This window comes from Lissotriton helveticus, chromosome 4_1, assembly GCF_964261635.1.
Source record: "Lissotriton helveticus chromosome 4_1, aLisHel1.1, whole genome shotgun sequence".
Taxonomy (NCBI): domain Eukaryota; kingdom Metazoa; phylum Chordata; class Amphibia; order Caudata; family Salamandridae; genus Lissotriton; species Lissotriton helveticus.
In genome coordinates this window covers 143,872,951-143,889,404 of record NC_136063.1, presented here as the reverse complement: position 1 = coordinate 143,889,404, position 16,454 = coordinate 143,872,951, and positions in this window count along the sequence as shown.

Sequence of the window (16,454 nt, the reverse complement as noted above, 5' to 3'; positions counted from 1 at the left end):
GGGTGAGGGGTTGAAGGTGAGTGAGGGTGAGGGGGTGAGTGAGGGTGAGGGGTTGAGGGTGAGTGAGGGTGAGGGTGAGTGAGGGTGAGTGAGGGTGAGGGGTTGAGGGTGAGTGAGGGTGAGGGTGAGTGAGGGTGAGGGTTGAGGGTGAGTGAGGGTGAGGGGTTGAGGGTGAGTGAGGGTGAGTGAGGGTGAGTGAGTGTGAGGGTGAGGGGTTGAGGGTGGGTGACGGTGAGTGGTTGAGGGTTGGTGAGGGTGAGTGAGGGTGAGGGGTTGAGGGTGAGGGTGAGGTGAGGGGTGAGGGTGGGTGAGGGGTTGAGGGTGAGGGGTTGAGGGTGGGTGAGGGTGAGGGTTGAGGGTGGGTGAGGGTGAGGGGTTGAGGGTGGGTGAGGGTTGAGGGTGGGTGAGGGTGAGGGGTTGAGGGTGAGGGGTTGAGGGTGAGTGAGGGTGAGGGGTGAGGGTGAGTGTGAGGGTGAGGGGTTGAGGGTTAGTGAGTGTGAGGGTGAGGGGGTGAGGGTGAGTGAGGGGGTGAGGGTGAGGGGTTGAGGGTGAGGGGATGAGGGTGAGTGAGTAGGGGTGAGGGTGAGGGGGGGGTGAGGGGTGAGGTGTGTGAGGGTGAGGGGAGTAGAGGGGTGTGAGGTGTGAGGGTGAGGGGGTGAGGTGAGTGAGGGGTGAGGGTGAGGGTTGAGGGTGAGGGGTGAGGGTGGGTGAGGGGTGAGGGTGGGGTGGGGTGAGGGGTGAGGGTGTGGGTGTGAGGGTGAGGGGTGAGGTGGTGAGGGTGAGGGTGGGGTGAGGGTGGTGAGGGTGAGGGGTGAGGGTGTGGTGGGGTGAGGGTGGTGGGTGAGGTGATGTGAGGGTGAGGGGGTGGTGGGTGGGGGGGGTGGGGTGTGGGGTGAGTGGTGTGTGTGGTGAGGGGTGGGTGTGGGTGAGTGGTGGGTGAGGGGGGGTGGGAGGTGAGGGTGAGGAGGGTATAATCGAAGTAAAGAGGAGGATGCAAGGAGAGGTACAGAGGGAGTTAGCATAAAAGGAGACACGGCCGGCGGCCGTGAAACTGAAAGTACGGCCGGCTGGCCGTGAATAATTAGGGGATGAGCGCACGCTGAGAAGCTGCCTTTGATGTGGTAATGCGAGGCAGGCAGGCAGGCGGCTGGTGGCATTGTGCACGCGCTTTTTAGGGCTTGCGCTTGCGCAATGACCTAAAAAGCACATGCACTTCAAGAAATCGCCAGTGGAATCGTGCTTGGGTAAACGCTGTTTAAGCCCCTATAGAGCTTCGCCAGCTATGCGCATGCGCACAGCAGGCGAGCCCTAAAAAACGAGGAGAAAAGAAAACATTTCTCCTCGTTGCACCTTCCTACGCCTTCCCTGGGGAGGCATAGCATTCTAACACATGTCCAGGTTTACAAAAGGTTGTAAATCTGGGAATGTGGCAGAAGCTGTGAGTGTTACGTGGGAACACTAACAGCAACAGCCATGGAACGCCCCTTTCAAGCAGAGAAATGCGTGAAAAGGCACCGTAATTATGAGGTTATGAAAAGCTATACAGGGTGGCTTTACATGTCCTTGTAAATATGGGACAGCAAAATGAGCTGCCAGTGCGTCACAAAAAGTGACATACCGGAGGCGCAAGGGGCTTGTAAATAAGCCCCTAAATCTTTAGTCTCTAATATTCATCCAGAATACTACTCTAAAAACAAGGTTCTTGATAGTTCTCGATGAAAATGCGACACATTCCAAACTCCTGACAACAAGATTCTGGCTGTAGCAGCTAAGTATAAGTATTGTGTAGAATGAAACGCTGTAAAACACAAGGACCTTCACAAGATGGCCGACACCATTGCAAGTTTAGAGAGAGAGAGAGCTCTGGTGCTTTAGGGAGTGCAGCTTGTCTTGATTCCACTTGTGTGCTTCGCTTAGTGTAAGTGAAGCCTCACACCAAGCGGCGTCCACAGCACGCGGCTCCCTCGTTCTGCATGCACCACTGACCACCTCTGCAGCGGAAGATTCGAGCACCTCTGAAGTTCAGAGGGATATATTTGTTTGCACGCCCACCATACACAGGTGAGCTCCGACCTTGGATCATGACACTGTCAACGATGAATCCCACTGGTTTCACCACATGACTCACTGACTGTACAAATTCCATTGTTTCTATTTTGACACCAACCCCACTTTCATGTAATATGCTGTGAATCATCCATGTTGTTAATTACACACAATGGTGATTGTATTTCATGTCAGTTACAGACGTGTGGCTTAAATAAATCACCAAATCCGTCCAATGCCCTGTGCACCTTAAGAATAACCTCTTGTACATCATTTCTGATTGGACTCTTTTCTACTGCTGCGGCAAATAAAATAACAGAAAACAACACTATCTGGCACAAGCTAACCATCTTCAGTAAAGTTTGGAATGCAACAACATGACAGAATTAATGCAACACGTTGAGAACTCCCACTCCCCAGCACTTCTCATTCAAGAAGACATTTGCATCACCCACATGACAATCAAGACCAGCACTCCACCACACCAAGACCACCAGCAGACCATGCTCAACACCAAGCAGGGGCCATCGCCAGGCTGGAAATATGGAAATGTCAAAAGGAACAAATAGCACACCGCAGAGTATGGAACAGCATCCTAGATCAAATACAGTAGGCCTCATCCCTTGTCAACTTCCGTAAAGAGCTAAAGATCCATGTAGTTCAAGCAGCAATCCATCAGGGTTCCCCAAAGTCGATCCTCGAGGGCTGAATCCATGCCAGATTTTTAAGACAACTACATTTAGCTCCCTGCACTCCAGCCCCATGTCTCTCGGACCTCAGCCCTTTGTGGTGTTCTCTGCCTACCCTGTCCTACACACCATGCCCCTCTTGGGCATACTGGGTACTGCCATATAACACCTTCTTGTTTCCATTCCTCGCTCCCTGCAACGTGTCATCGGGTACTTGTTGAGTGCATCCATCCCCCCTAAAGCACTCCATGTCCATGGGGAGAGGATGTGGCGCTATGGCCTGAACTGCCAACTACAGAACTGGGAACCAGGTTTGACTCTTAGCGCCTGCTCATCATCCTGTGATTTTGGGCAAATCACTTGATCTGCGTGTGCCTAAAAAATAAATGTGACCTTGTGTAATGTAATTGGTGCACATTAAATCACTCTCATGCCTTTGGGTCGGGCTCACTCTACATAAAACTGAAAAACAAATGCCTTTGTAGCTTTATTGTGCGTAATTAGTCACAGACACACATACACATATAAATACCAATATATGAGTAAGAGCGACACTCTAGTTCATCCAAACATTGTCTAGATTTATGAATCATGCTTTATTTGCATTCTTGACATGTAAGTTGTATATTAGTCTTATTTCTACACCCCTACAACAGATATGGCTCACCAAAGAGTAAAGACTAAGCCATTTCTAAATAGTACCAGGTTTCTAAATATCAACCAGCTCTCCAAAGGGTGACACCGTCAGCCGGGTGCCAGGTTTGAGTTCATATTTACTCTGTTACAGCTATGTCCTTCATATAGAGCGGGGGTTCCAAAGTCAATCCTGTAGAGCTGAATCCATGCAAGAGTTTTAGCATATCTCCATTTAGACATTTATTTATTTATTGAATTTATAAGGCGCAGCAGCTACCCAAAAAGGGTTTCCCGGCGCCTGGACAGACTGGGACAAGATAAGCGGCGGTGAGTTGGGATTATTGGTTGAATAACCAGGTCTTCAGGGATCTGCGGAAGCGAGTGTACGTGGTTTCTTTGCGGATAACGAGGGGAAGAGCATTCCAGAGGGACGGTCCAATGTACGCGAAGGATCTTCCACCCATCCTGGCAAGTTTGAATCTGGGCACCGTACATTTTTCAAGAGTTTCAGATCGAAGATGACGAGTGGGAGCATAAGGGCGCATAAGAGATTGGAGATATTGTGGTGTCGAACACGTTTTGATCTTAAACATGTAACTCAGGTCTTTGAACTTTATGCGGTTCTCTACCCTGAGCCAATGTAAGTCACGGAGATAGCCAGAAATGGGAGTGGTTCTGGGAACCCTGCTAAGCAATCTTGCTGCAGAGTTCTGTACCAGCTGTAGTCTACGGATCACTGCCTTGTTGGCGCCTGGAAAAAGGACGTTTCCATAGTCCAGCCATGAGGTGATGAAGGCATGGACCACTGTTTTCTGGGTGGCATCTGGCAACATCCAGATGATCTTCCTAAGCCATTTAAGGATGGTAAAGCACACGGCTGTGACCTTGAATGCTTGATGGTACACGGTCAAAGAGTTGTCAATGGTCACGCCCAAATTACGTATATATCTAGTTATTTTAAAAATATGGCATGGATCCGTCCTCCAGGACCGACTTTAAAGACCTCTGATATAGGGTCATACACATCACAAGGGCAACCACATTCACACTTTACATAGGGAGGGATTAAGCCCTCTGACGTCCTCTTGCAGCATCTGATTACTAACAGGGCCAGACTGGGAAGGAAAACAGGCCATGGCAAAGTGCTCGGCCACCCCCCCCAGGGGATGTGGGGGGTTCATTGGGGGTGCAACTGAGCTCTTTGCCGGGGCCGGTTTTTTGCTGATTTTGTTACAGGGATGATTTTGCAGCTATGCTGCAAAAACGGTCCTGTAACTTGAACGGCCCCCAGTGGGCCCAAAACTGGCCCCCACCCTTGCGGCGCACAGGGGGATTGCCTGGTGTCCGCAACGGCCCGTCCGGCCCTGATTACTAATCACAAAGGCATTTTGGCGAAAATAAAGTCGTCCTCCTGTAGTACTCTTTAGTTTCTTTCATGCCTTTGTGAATTGGCCCCAAAGCAGTGTTTAATTTGAGCCTGTGGTTTCCAGTGCTCGGCACCAGCACTTCATTGTAAACCCCAGCACTTATGACAGTGGGCCATGCGATGCCACTGTTTGCCTAATTTAGCGTTGTGCATAACAACAGTTGTTTATTGATTCAATATGCATTGAAATTGCTAATACCTGCTGCATAAGCCATTCTAACAGCTTTGGGGACCTGGAATAGTCACAATTGTCCCTCTTGCAAGAGTGTGATGGTTAGTAGCTGGGTTGTTACTGGTTTAGGAAGTGCTGGCAGGGGCAGTGCAAGCATCTGTGGCCTCCCAATGAGGGCCCTGGCACTTATTATTTTACAAATTAGGCACCGCCCAAAAGCAACAGGAATGTGAATATTCATATACAATTAGTACAAACAAAAAGGACTTTGAACATTTTACTGATAGGGAGTTGCGCGCTTCATAACTAAATCCCAAAGGCGTGTAGTTGTGGGTGAAATAATTCTCCTGTAGTACTGCGTCCCATAGTCATAAATGCTTTTATATGGCAGCCTCCACCCTTGGCAAGTTTTCCGCACTTTGAGGATCACACAGGGCCCATTTATTGTTCTTCAAGTGATGTATAAAGAAGTGATTCCATTTATTGCCTCCTGGAACCTGTTCACACCATTCGTTCAGCCAGCACTTCCATTGAACATCACTTCTTGCAAGCCTCTCAGTTCTGGAGCCAAGTCAAATATTGACAAGCTCTTTCCCTTTCCAGACATGCACCAAACAATCCAGGGGACACAGCTTTTGTGTTTTATGAACTTTTAATGCAAAGCTTCTTCTATTGTGTTTCTGCTGTAATGTGATTGGAGCAGTCTTTGCCAGTTGGACATCACATTTGCTGGGCGAGGTGGTGTTTATATAGAATAATAGGAGCTCCATGTTGATGTGTCTGTCTCACTTTAATGTATTTTTTTTACTACCATTGATGTGCCGGCATCCTTATAAGGTGAATACCTGTTTGCATCTCTGCGGTTCAGCATAGTGTGGCTGTAAGCTGAAAACGTTGGATTCATGTCGACACGTTTCGCCAGTTTAAGATGGGCCTCAAATCCCTACGTGGTGAAGCGCTGCCAATGCCAAGATAGGCATTTCTACATCCAATGGATCAGTGGGTGAGTGTTAGATTTTTCTAATCTCATCTGGTGAAGAGGCTAAAGACCCTCCTTGTGAAATGCCAGACTTTGGTTCAGACATACGGGGAAGAATCTACATTACCGGCAGATATCTCCCTATCAAAGTTCAGCCATTATAAGATTTTTTCCCAAAATTAGGAATATCTGCTTGGACTCAAGAGTTACAGTTACTTTACAGGTCAGTTTCTCCCAATTTTGGTGAAAAAAATGATCATGTTGTCCATTGCTCTGAGCAGGCAGAAAGTGTCAGCGGAGTTCTGATCGGGTTGGAGAGGTGGAGTGGGGGCTACGGGTGCAGGGCAGGCGTGTGCTTGTCTGGTGGAGCACTTTCTGCATCCCAGGACTGCTGCAGGGACCTGGTGGGGGGAAAGGGAGGATGACAGAGCTGCAGCCTGAAATCCCTGCTCTGTAAACTGAAACTGTAACAGACCCAGTGTCTCCAGCCCAGAAATATCAGGTCCAGAGTTTCAGCCCGAATATTTATTGGCCTGAACTCACTAGAATTTGCAACTTGTGGTATTTCACTAGGAGGGGTGAATCCACTTGAAATATGCCAATTCGCAATGAGTGTCTTAGAAGAGAATGTCAATTTTCTGGGTTTTTGCATTTGTTAAGAAATTTTGCAAAAGTTCAAAATTGCTCCAAAAGTTCCCAGCGAAGATTCTCTTACATCTCAAACATGCAGGAAGTTGTCTGCAGCAGCAGTAAGTCCATGTGATTTTCCCTGTGCCTCCTTGTTGAGATATCAGTCATCTATAGGAAGGGGTGTAGCTTGGTCAGTAAGATTAGGTTGGGCGAGCTACAGGTTTCCCAACAATCACGCTGGCGGATCATGTGACAATATATTAGACAACATGCAGGGCGCATGAGGGGGTCTTGCGAGGTAGTGGAAAGGGAGAGGAATGCGGATTGGTAGTACTAAGTGAGCGAAAGCACAATTTTTGTACAATAACCAACATTTTTGAGGACTTTCAAAACAGAGAGGGAGAGGATGTGTGTGCTTTTGTGCCTGCATGTAAAACATTCTGGTGAAATACGAAAGACACCTCACCATACCGACTGAAAGCCCCTGAACCCAACTGTTTAACTGAAAATGCATTTATTAGGTTGGTGTAACACCCCAAACCCCCCCTGAAGCTATGCCCCAGTCTATAGGTTTCAAATGGTGTTATGCCATTTATTTTCAGATTGCAACTGGCCAACTTTAGAAAACGTTGAGCAGAAAAGCTGTCTTGGAGTTCTAGTTTTAGAGGCAGGGATCAACCACTGGAAGGAGGAGAAAATATCAGGACCATATATATATATATATAAGTACTATCCAGTCTACTGCAAAAAACAGTTCTCTTTACCCAACCCTGCTGTTAACAATCCCCAACAATCAGCGTTCTAGAATGTTTATTTGTTTGTTTGATGAATTCTGCTTGGGTTTTGAGATCGATTGTGACATCATTCATAGGATGGCCCCTTTAAACTTTACAGACCTTATCAACATCTGTCATTCCACGATTTACTGGCTAGGATCCTGTGCAGGAAGCGTACATTTCCCGAATTTGTCCCCTATTTCTCAAAAGATGATGTTTCCTTCCCTCCACCTGGTGCAGGAGCATGCTTGTGGATAGATCTCGGTGTGGGAAATTCAAACAACCCTTTTTAATTGATGTGTGGTGTTTGCGGGAGCAAACGCATAGACCGCCCAGTTGGCCGGTTTCAGAAGGAAGTCAGAAAAAATGCCACTTTGTGTCCCCTGTACTTTGCTAGAAGACAGCAATCCGTGGAGCAGAGGGAATATTGTGGTGAATTTCAGAATTACTGTATCTTTTCCAAAAGATTACATTTCTTACCCAGTGTCCGTCAAGCATTTCAGTGTCACAGTATATCTGACCCTAGGGGTTAAGATACGCGGTATATATAACTTCTCAGGGGTTTGATGGTTCCACACAGGGGAAGATCTGGACCCAGTGCAGGCTAACTGTTTAAGGACCAAGTCAAGCAGAAATATTACCCCAGCCGTCCTTTCCTTGGTTTCCATATTTATTTTAGGGCCCCACACAGCATGTTAAATTATATTTCCTAATCAGTGCTCCCAGTGGAATCTAGTAGTAGGTAGCAGATTCCCGTACTCTGATTGGCTGGAACAAACACTAGTCAGATTTTGCAAATGTCCTGAATTTTTGCAGCATTGTGCAGAAGATGAAATGTTCCCTCAGCTTTATCACACAGGAGCATGTTGACAGCGAATACTAAACCATATTTCTGTTCTCCTGAGTCTCCTATGACTCGAGAGATGAATGTTAAAATGTATTATTAATTATCAGCAACCCATGATGTAGAGACCAGTTAATCTTTTTTTTTTTTTATACTGTTAGGTAAAACCACATTGCAATGAACATATCGGCATAATTGTGATTAAATGTAATTATTGATTGTATTTCTAGATGCCCCTGATGAAGGGAGTGTTACTCATGAAATGCATTGGGCTCATGCAATAAAACATGACATGGAATCAATCCCATGGCTTTGAGATTTTGCGGAATTTGGATGGTACAGCATATTGGAAAAAATGAATTAAACAGAAGATTAAACAAGGATAACAATGAAAGGAAAAAGGAGTACATGAGCAAGTAAAAGAATGAATAGAAATTTAATTCATTGGATTCAAGCCAATAGGTGGCTGTGCAGCTTTGTGGGACCGAGATCGGTCCCTTCGTGATGTAGTTATTTTTGCAGCGCAATGAGACGAAGCGCAGAGAAAGTTTTGCACGCCCAAAATGTTTGAATGGACAAATTGGAGGAAATTAATTGAAAAATAGGATGACGTAGGTGTGCATCTCATTCCAAATGTACTCATTGTCTTGAACTGTGCAACCAGCGTTCTACAAAGGACTTCTGCTGTTTGAAGACACATAACTTAAATTTTTTGGAATAAAATATAGCACCCACAGTTCTTTTTACATAGTAAACAGACCTAGGGACATACAGAAACATGACAGACAATACATTTTAGGATGCTGCAAATGATAAGGAATATCACGGGTCTGCTGAGCAGCGTTGCTTGTGAGTAGAGGGCATGTAAGTTAAGTTATCAGCACTTCAGTATGTATATGCATGGATGTTCTGTACCTAACTCCATATATATATATATATACTTTGACAACATAAATATAGTCAAGATACGTAGATGTGAAGTTAAGAATGCTACATCTATGCTTACTTACAGGCACTCTCCTTAATATTGAGGTACATAATAGTTCGGCTGCGACATTACTGTAGCTTTGTATTACCTGCTCGATATTAAGCGTGGGCCAAATAATTAATATATTAAAAGGAGTCCTGGAGTTATTTTCCATTAAAATAAAGAGCGGGGGCCTCGTTAAAATCAATCCTAAGAAATAAATGAAGGAACCATTACTTTCAGTATCCCTGTCCTCAGAACAGAAGACTTAGGGGAGTAGACCTGAGCCTATGTGTCTCGCTTATGCGCGTAAGAAATAAATGAATGAAACGCATTTATTATAGCGCAAAATGGCTACTCAGAAAGAGTGTCCCGGTGCTGACAGATAAGCAGTTAGGGGAAACAATGGAAGCACTGCTAATTTTTGAAAAGCCACATTTTCAGATGTTTCGTAAATACTAAAAGATCTGAAATGGCGCGTAAGCCGACTGGGAGCCTGTTGCAGGCCTGGGCCCCCAAGAAAATAAAAAATCTGCCACCCATTCGGGCCAGACGCACTTTAGGAGTACAAGCGAGGTAGGAGGAAGAAGATCTTAGAGAGCGCGTCGGGTGTAGTGAGTTACTCTTCTGCTAAGATAGCCAGCTCATTTCCCGTGGTAAACCTTGCAAAAACAATGGGCCAAATTCACAGAACTAACTTAAGACAAAATCCTAAACTTACTACCATTTTGGTATTCACAGAAGGCACTTACTCATTTCAGTATTCACAGAAGTTAGTAGTCCTAACTTTAGGACTCCTAAACTTTAAGACTTACGGAATTCACAGAAGGCATTTACAAGTCCTAAAGTTAGGAGTCCTAACTTTACTACTCCTAAACTGAGAAAAATCCTAACTTTAAGACTTTCGATATTCACAGAAGGCAGGACTCCTAACTTCTGTGAATACCGAAATGAGTAAGTGCCTTCTCTGAATACCAAAATGAGTAAGTGCCTTCTGTGAATACCGAAATGGTAGTAAGTTTAGGATTTTGTCTTAAGTTAGTTCTGTGAATCAGGTCCAATAAGAGCTTTAAATTTGATCCTCTACTTCTGTCTCAGCCAATGAAGTGATTTAAGAAGGGGGGACATTGGAGATCTTGGTTTGGGTTTGAGGATCGCCATGGTTGCGGCAATTTGTACTACCTGTAAGCGCTGTAGAAGGTAACAGGCAAGGCCCAGATACAGAACATTTGCGTAGTCCAGTCTTGATGTCACCAAGGCCTGGACCACTATTTTCATACACTCTAGTACCAAAAGAGGGAGAATTTTTTTTCAGCATACGCAGGATGTCAAAGCAGGTACCCACTAATGCTTGAACCTAGGACTTCATGGACAAGGTGTTATCCACAGTGCTCCAGTTACTGGCAGCAGGTTGGCCAAAGAAAACAATCTCGGATTTATCCGAGTTGCATTTGAGCTGTTTCGTCATAAGCCACTGAAAAACCCTGATACCAACACCATTAAAGTCTGATCCTTTTTGGCAGGTCAAATGTGTATCATCCACATAGGATATGATCTTTGCATGAATGTGTATTTATAGAGAACAAATCTAGTATGGAACAGTGAAGCGCTGCATAGAGGGTGGTTGCTTAAAAGTTCAGATGTATGAAGGAGGAATAGCATTGAAATTTCAACATTTAGGGCCTAAGGACTGCCAGACTCGCAGGGGCATAGCAGTGGCGGTCCAGCCAATGCCACACCAGAGGTCGGACCGCACCATTACGAGTTGGGTGGTCAGACCGCCCTGGGAGTGCTGATTCCGCCAGGGAACCGCCGTTCCCTGGAGGTACCACTGCAGTGAGAAGTCGCAATATGCTTGGCGGGACCGCCACAGTCTCGCCAAGCACATTACGAGTTTCCTCTTCACCGGGGGTGACATGGAGGTTCCTCCTCCATGTCAACTCTGGTGGAAAGGAAACAATGGGGGCCCTACAGGGCTACCTGTGCCTCCTCCTCTTGTGCATGCACACAGGGGGGCATAACATGCATGGCATGGACATTTCAGTCCATGCCGTGCAGGAACCTAGTAAAGCGTTCCCATTGTGGTTCCTTTTTCTAAGGCACCGCGGGCTTTGAAAGAGGCACTGCCATGGGAACGCCATGCCGCCCGCCCGACTACAAATAACTTGTAATCTTCTGGGTGAGGGCTGCAAGTCTCGGCGGTGAGTGGGTGCAGTGGTGGAGTACCGCCCGCCTTCACACCGCCGAAACTCGTAATCGGGCCATAATTTTTTTTTTCCTAGACTGAGGGCATAGATGCAGAAGGTCTTTTTGTTTGTTTGTTGTACATCTATGCCTCAGGTCTGGCAATGTTCTAGCTCTGAGCGAGGCACATATTCACAGTGAATCATATTTCAGTATCTCTGCACCAAGGAGACCTGGAGAATTTGTAGGACAATGTAGCCTTCTCCACAGATAAGAGGGAAAAGTAGCTCCCTTTCTGGCTATAATTCCCACCCCAATACCCGTGACAGCCCAGAGCCTGATCTGCCCTAGCTAGACTGCCAGGAACAGCATAAACAGACTACTATTGTTAACGGCTCCATCAGATGGATGATTTCACAATGGATCTCAAACCACTTCTGATGTCATCAAGCAAACATTGTAGAGCGCCTATTGTTGGTGATTGTAAGAGAAGCAGGACTGAGAGAAGAGAACAGTGTTTTTCTTTACACTGGATGGGCCCTTTAAACTTCACAAACCTCGGATGCGTGCAGGGTGGGCCAATGTGTGTTCCGGGTAGGACAAGAAAATAGGTAGTTTAAGGGCATATAGTCTATTAGCTGATTATTTCAAATTAGACATTCTTCAAGGGCACATAGTGTTTTAGCGGATTATTTCTACTTAGCGCTGCATTAACACCCATTGTGCGTTGCACTCGTGGGTTCGTAGCCCATCCTTATCGCCAATGTTAAGTTCACTTCACAGAAGAAGGTAGCGGAGACTCAATAAAGTGAGGGTATGTTCTTTAATAAGTTACACGTATCAGAGACCCAGCAATCTTCAACAGCCAAAAACTAACCCTGGGCGTAGTTTGCGAAGTAGCGCTACGCGTAGCTACGTGAAGTGCCCTTCACACTACGCGAGCTACGTGTAGCACTACGAGAACTGCATAGTACCCTGTTCACGATGATTGCACAGTGCCGGATGCTTGTCCACACCGTGCAATCATTGAAAATGGCATCTTGCACAGTGCGAGCTTTCTTTTACTGCTGCTCAAGTAGATTTTTACTCGAGCTGCAGCTTTCTCAACGCGGACTGGTAGTTTTTCATTGCGAGCGGTCACGAGCATACGCGACCACTTGCAATGAGAAACCTGACCTCCCCACGTTGAGAATCTCGCTTGGAGGTTTATTTTCCACGCTCGCGATTGGCAACTTGATGTTGCTGATCGCAAACGAGGAAAAAGTCTTGCCTGGATGTCCTTTTGCTTGCTCGCGGTCACCAACTTGACGTTGAGGACCGCGAGCAAGCAAAAAATGACCGCTGCACTACGCTACGCTACGCGTGTTTGCACTGTGCTACGTGCAGTTCACATAGTGCGAAGTAGTGCAAACTTCGCAAACTACGCAAGCGTAGCGTAGTGCTTTGCCCAGGGTTACCAAGAACCCTCAACTGCAAAGATAAATCCTAGCAACCAACTCGACATTCTAACATATGAGGTCATCACAGATGTACAGAATACCACACACGTCATTTACTAAAACATCTCAAGCCAGAGAGGGACAACTACGTCACTTTTGGTCCTAGAGGGCTGGCTGTCATGTTTTTCTCAAAGTAAATGATTTAAAAGGGACTTATGTTTTAAAAGGCAATTTCCTTTGTTATGATCAATGCAGAGAGTGCAGATTGACATTTTAGGGTCTACAGGCCCACACCAAGGTGTATTGCTTTATTGTGTCTTAAATTTAGGCCATGACAGCCAAACTTTCCATTAAGCCTATCCACCTATGCCTAATGGTCCTTTTGTATTCAGTACATCCCCACATTGCGCACTCTATAAAGCAGCTGTCACTTCTTTCCACCGATAGACCTTTAAGAGGGTGTTCTAGGAAATCATCCCAATTAGTCAAATGTGATCCTAACACACATTAAGAAAGCCCCATGTGTTATCCATATACAGTATATGCACCAGTGCCCACCTCCTGCAATCACCAGCACAAATTAAGCACAGACTTTGCTCACAGCTTCCTTACTAACCTCGATTCCTCGTGGGAATCCATATTTTGTGACCTAATGCTGTGACCGAGGGCATCAATTTGCTGCTCTCCCTGGCTTAGTTATCCCTCCACTCCTCGAAATGGACCATCGAGGTGGCCGATGCCATCCCTGGGGATGGTAGATGTTGATTATTGCAATATTATGCTTTCCAGGAGAAACTCAAAGGAGCAAAACCAGGCTGCCAGAGTGAGTCTGAATCTTCAGAGATGTCATATAAAGGCTGCCCTGAACGCGCTTCACAGGCTCTCGGCGGAGGAGTCTAATTCATGCTTGTCAGTACTGTACACAGCCTATAGGTGACAAAACCCTGTGAGCCTACAGGACCAGCCATCTTACTAAGAGCCATTGAGGGCAATTATGGTAAAGTGCTACACACTCGATCTGTAGGAGTCCTCAAACAATGGAAGCATAGAGGAAGATCCGGGACTCCCATGGTCTGAGGATGTGGATTGATCCTGGGATTACAGAGTCTGAGGAAGTGGAATGATCCTGTGAGTCAGGGTCTGAGGATGTGGAATGAACCTGGGAACTCAGGGCCAGAGGATGTGGAATGACCTTAGGAGCTCAGTGTTTGAGGGTGTGGAATGACCCTGGGAAACCAGGGTTTGAGGACATGGAATGTCCCTGGAAGATCAGGGTGAAAGGATGTGGAATGACCCAGGAGCCCAGAGTCTGAGAATGTGTAATGATCCTGGGAGCCCCGGGTCTGAGGATGTGGAATGACCCTGAGAGCCCCGGGTCTGAGGATGTGGAATGACCCTGAGAGCCCCGGGTCTGAGGATGTGGAATGACCCTGAGAGCCCCGGGTCTGAGGATGTGTAATGATCCTGGGAGCTCAGGGTTTGAGGATGTGGAATGATCCTGGGAGCTCAGGGTTTGAGGATGTGTAATGATCCTGGGAGCTCAGGGTCTGAGGATGTGGAATGATCCTGGGAGCTCAGGGTCTGAGGATGTGGAATGATCCTGGGAGCTCAGGGTCTGAGGATGTGGAACCTTGAATCCAAGCCCGATGCTTGTCAGTACTGTACGCAGCCTATAGGTGACAAACCCCTGTGAACCTACAGGACCAGCCATCTTACTAAGAGCCATTGAGGGTAATTATGGTAAAATGCTACACACTTGATCTGCAGGAGTCCTCAAACAATGGAAGCATAGCGGAAGATCCTGGACTCCCAGGGCCTGAGGATGTGGATTGATCCTGGGAGTACAGAGTCTGAGGCTGTGGAATGACCTGTGTCTCCCAGGGTCAGAGGATGTGGAATGATTCTGGGAGCCCAGGGTCTGTGGATGTGGAACCTTGAATTCAAGCCCGAGGGTTCATCAAACTATATGAGTTTAATGAAGAATTTGAAAATCAAACTGTTCAATCTTGTTTAGGATTGTACCCAAAACTCGCATGCTTTGCTTGAAGAATATGAGATTGCGCATCACCTTCATGGATTCCACTCAGACTTATGACTGATAGCTCAGACATTGCTGACTTGTCTCTGTGGTCCAATCTTAGGGGGTCATTAGTATTGTGGGCAGATCTCCACCGCCAGGATGGCGGTTGCGATCCGTCTGCCAAATGCCCCTGTTGGACCCCCCCATATCAGCTTGGCGAGGGGCTCAGCGGCGGATGGAAAGACCGTCTGCCGCTTTCCGATGGTTGGATTGCCGACCGGGTGGAAAAGGGAGCTAATATGGTAGCTGTGCCTTGCAGGCACCGCCATCCATATTACCATGGGCAAACAGAAAGGACTCCATGGCGGCGATGCCACCATGGAAAGGCCGGCGGAGATTGCTTTGGGGGCCCATTATGGGCCCAAGGGGAGGTGGGGGGTTGCACTTGTTGGGTACCTATAGTACCCCCTACATTGGCATACACAAGGTGGCAAGCACCACGCAGTACCTGTCACGTTGTGCATGCCAATGCACAACATGCATATTGAACATTGTGGCTGGTGCTGTTTGAAGCATCGCCTACCACAATGTTCAATATGCGGGATGCGACCGCCAGGGTTGTGCTCACATCCTACTAGGGACAGCTGGACCACCGCACCCCTGGCGAGCGGTCCCGCATAACGTTACAGTGGCAACAGACTTTGTTCGCCCTCCTTCATAATGGTGCCCTTAGTAAGGCAAAATAAGATGCGTTACAAAACTCCTAAAAATAACTAAGAAATGAATTTGTATTGTTGTTATTATTATTATCGTTATTATTATCAACAAGAATGGTAATATCAATAACAACAATAGTATCACTGGTACTGTTATTATGTCTAATGATATTTTGATGATTATTATTATTGTTGTTGCTTTCTTGTTACTATAATTATTATTGTCATTATTAACCACTTCACCCCTGTGCTATGCCTTTTTTCGGCTATTTGGAGTAGTTCGCGCTTAGGCCCCTGTAACGTTTTGTCCACATAAGGTATCCAAGCCAAATTTGCGTCCTGTTCTTCCAACATCTTGAGAATTCTAAAGGTACCCAGGGAGGTGTGACTTGTGTAGATCCTCTAGCGTTTTCCTACCCAGAATCCCTTGCAATTCTCACATTTAGCTGAAATAAAATCTAATTTTCTCCCCTTTCTGTGTGAGAAAGTTGTGGGATCATCAAGCTGACACTAATTTTCTACCACCCAGCGTTCCCCCAGGTCTCCCGATAAAAATGGTACCTCACTTGTGTGGGTGGGCCAAGTATCCGCTGCAGGGAAAGGGCCCAAAATGCATTGTAGAGACATAAAAATGATCTATCACAAAATGACCCGGTTTTGCAAGGGGGGAACCTGCGTTTTTGGTCCCAGGCTCGACAGCCATTTAGGGAAACCTAACAAAAAAGGTGTGGGGGCTTTGGCAGGCCCATTCAGGGCAGCCACGCACTCTACGTATAAAAAAAAACTATTACCTGGTGCATAGTAGGCCTCCTGGGTGGGCAGAGAGACTTTTGCATTTTTGAGGGGGAAAGGTGGGGGCACTGGCATACCCATTCTGGGCAGCCTCCACCCCTGACCTATACAAAGAGAATCCCTGGTGTCTAGGGTGCT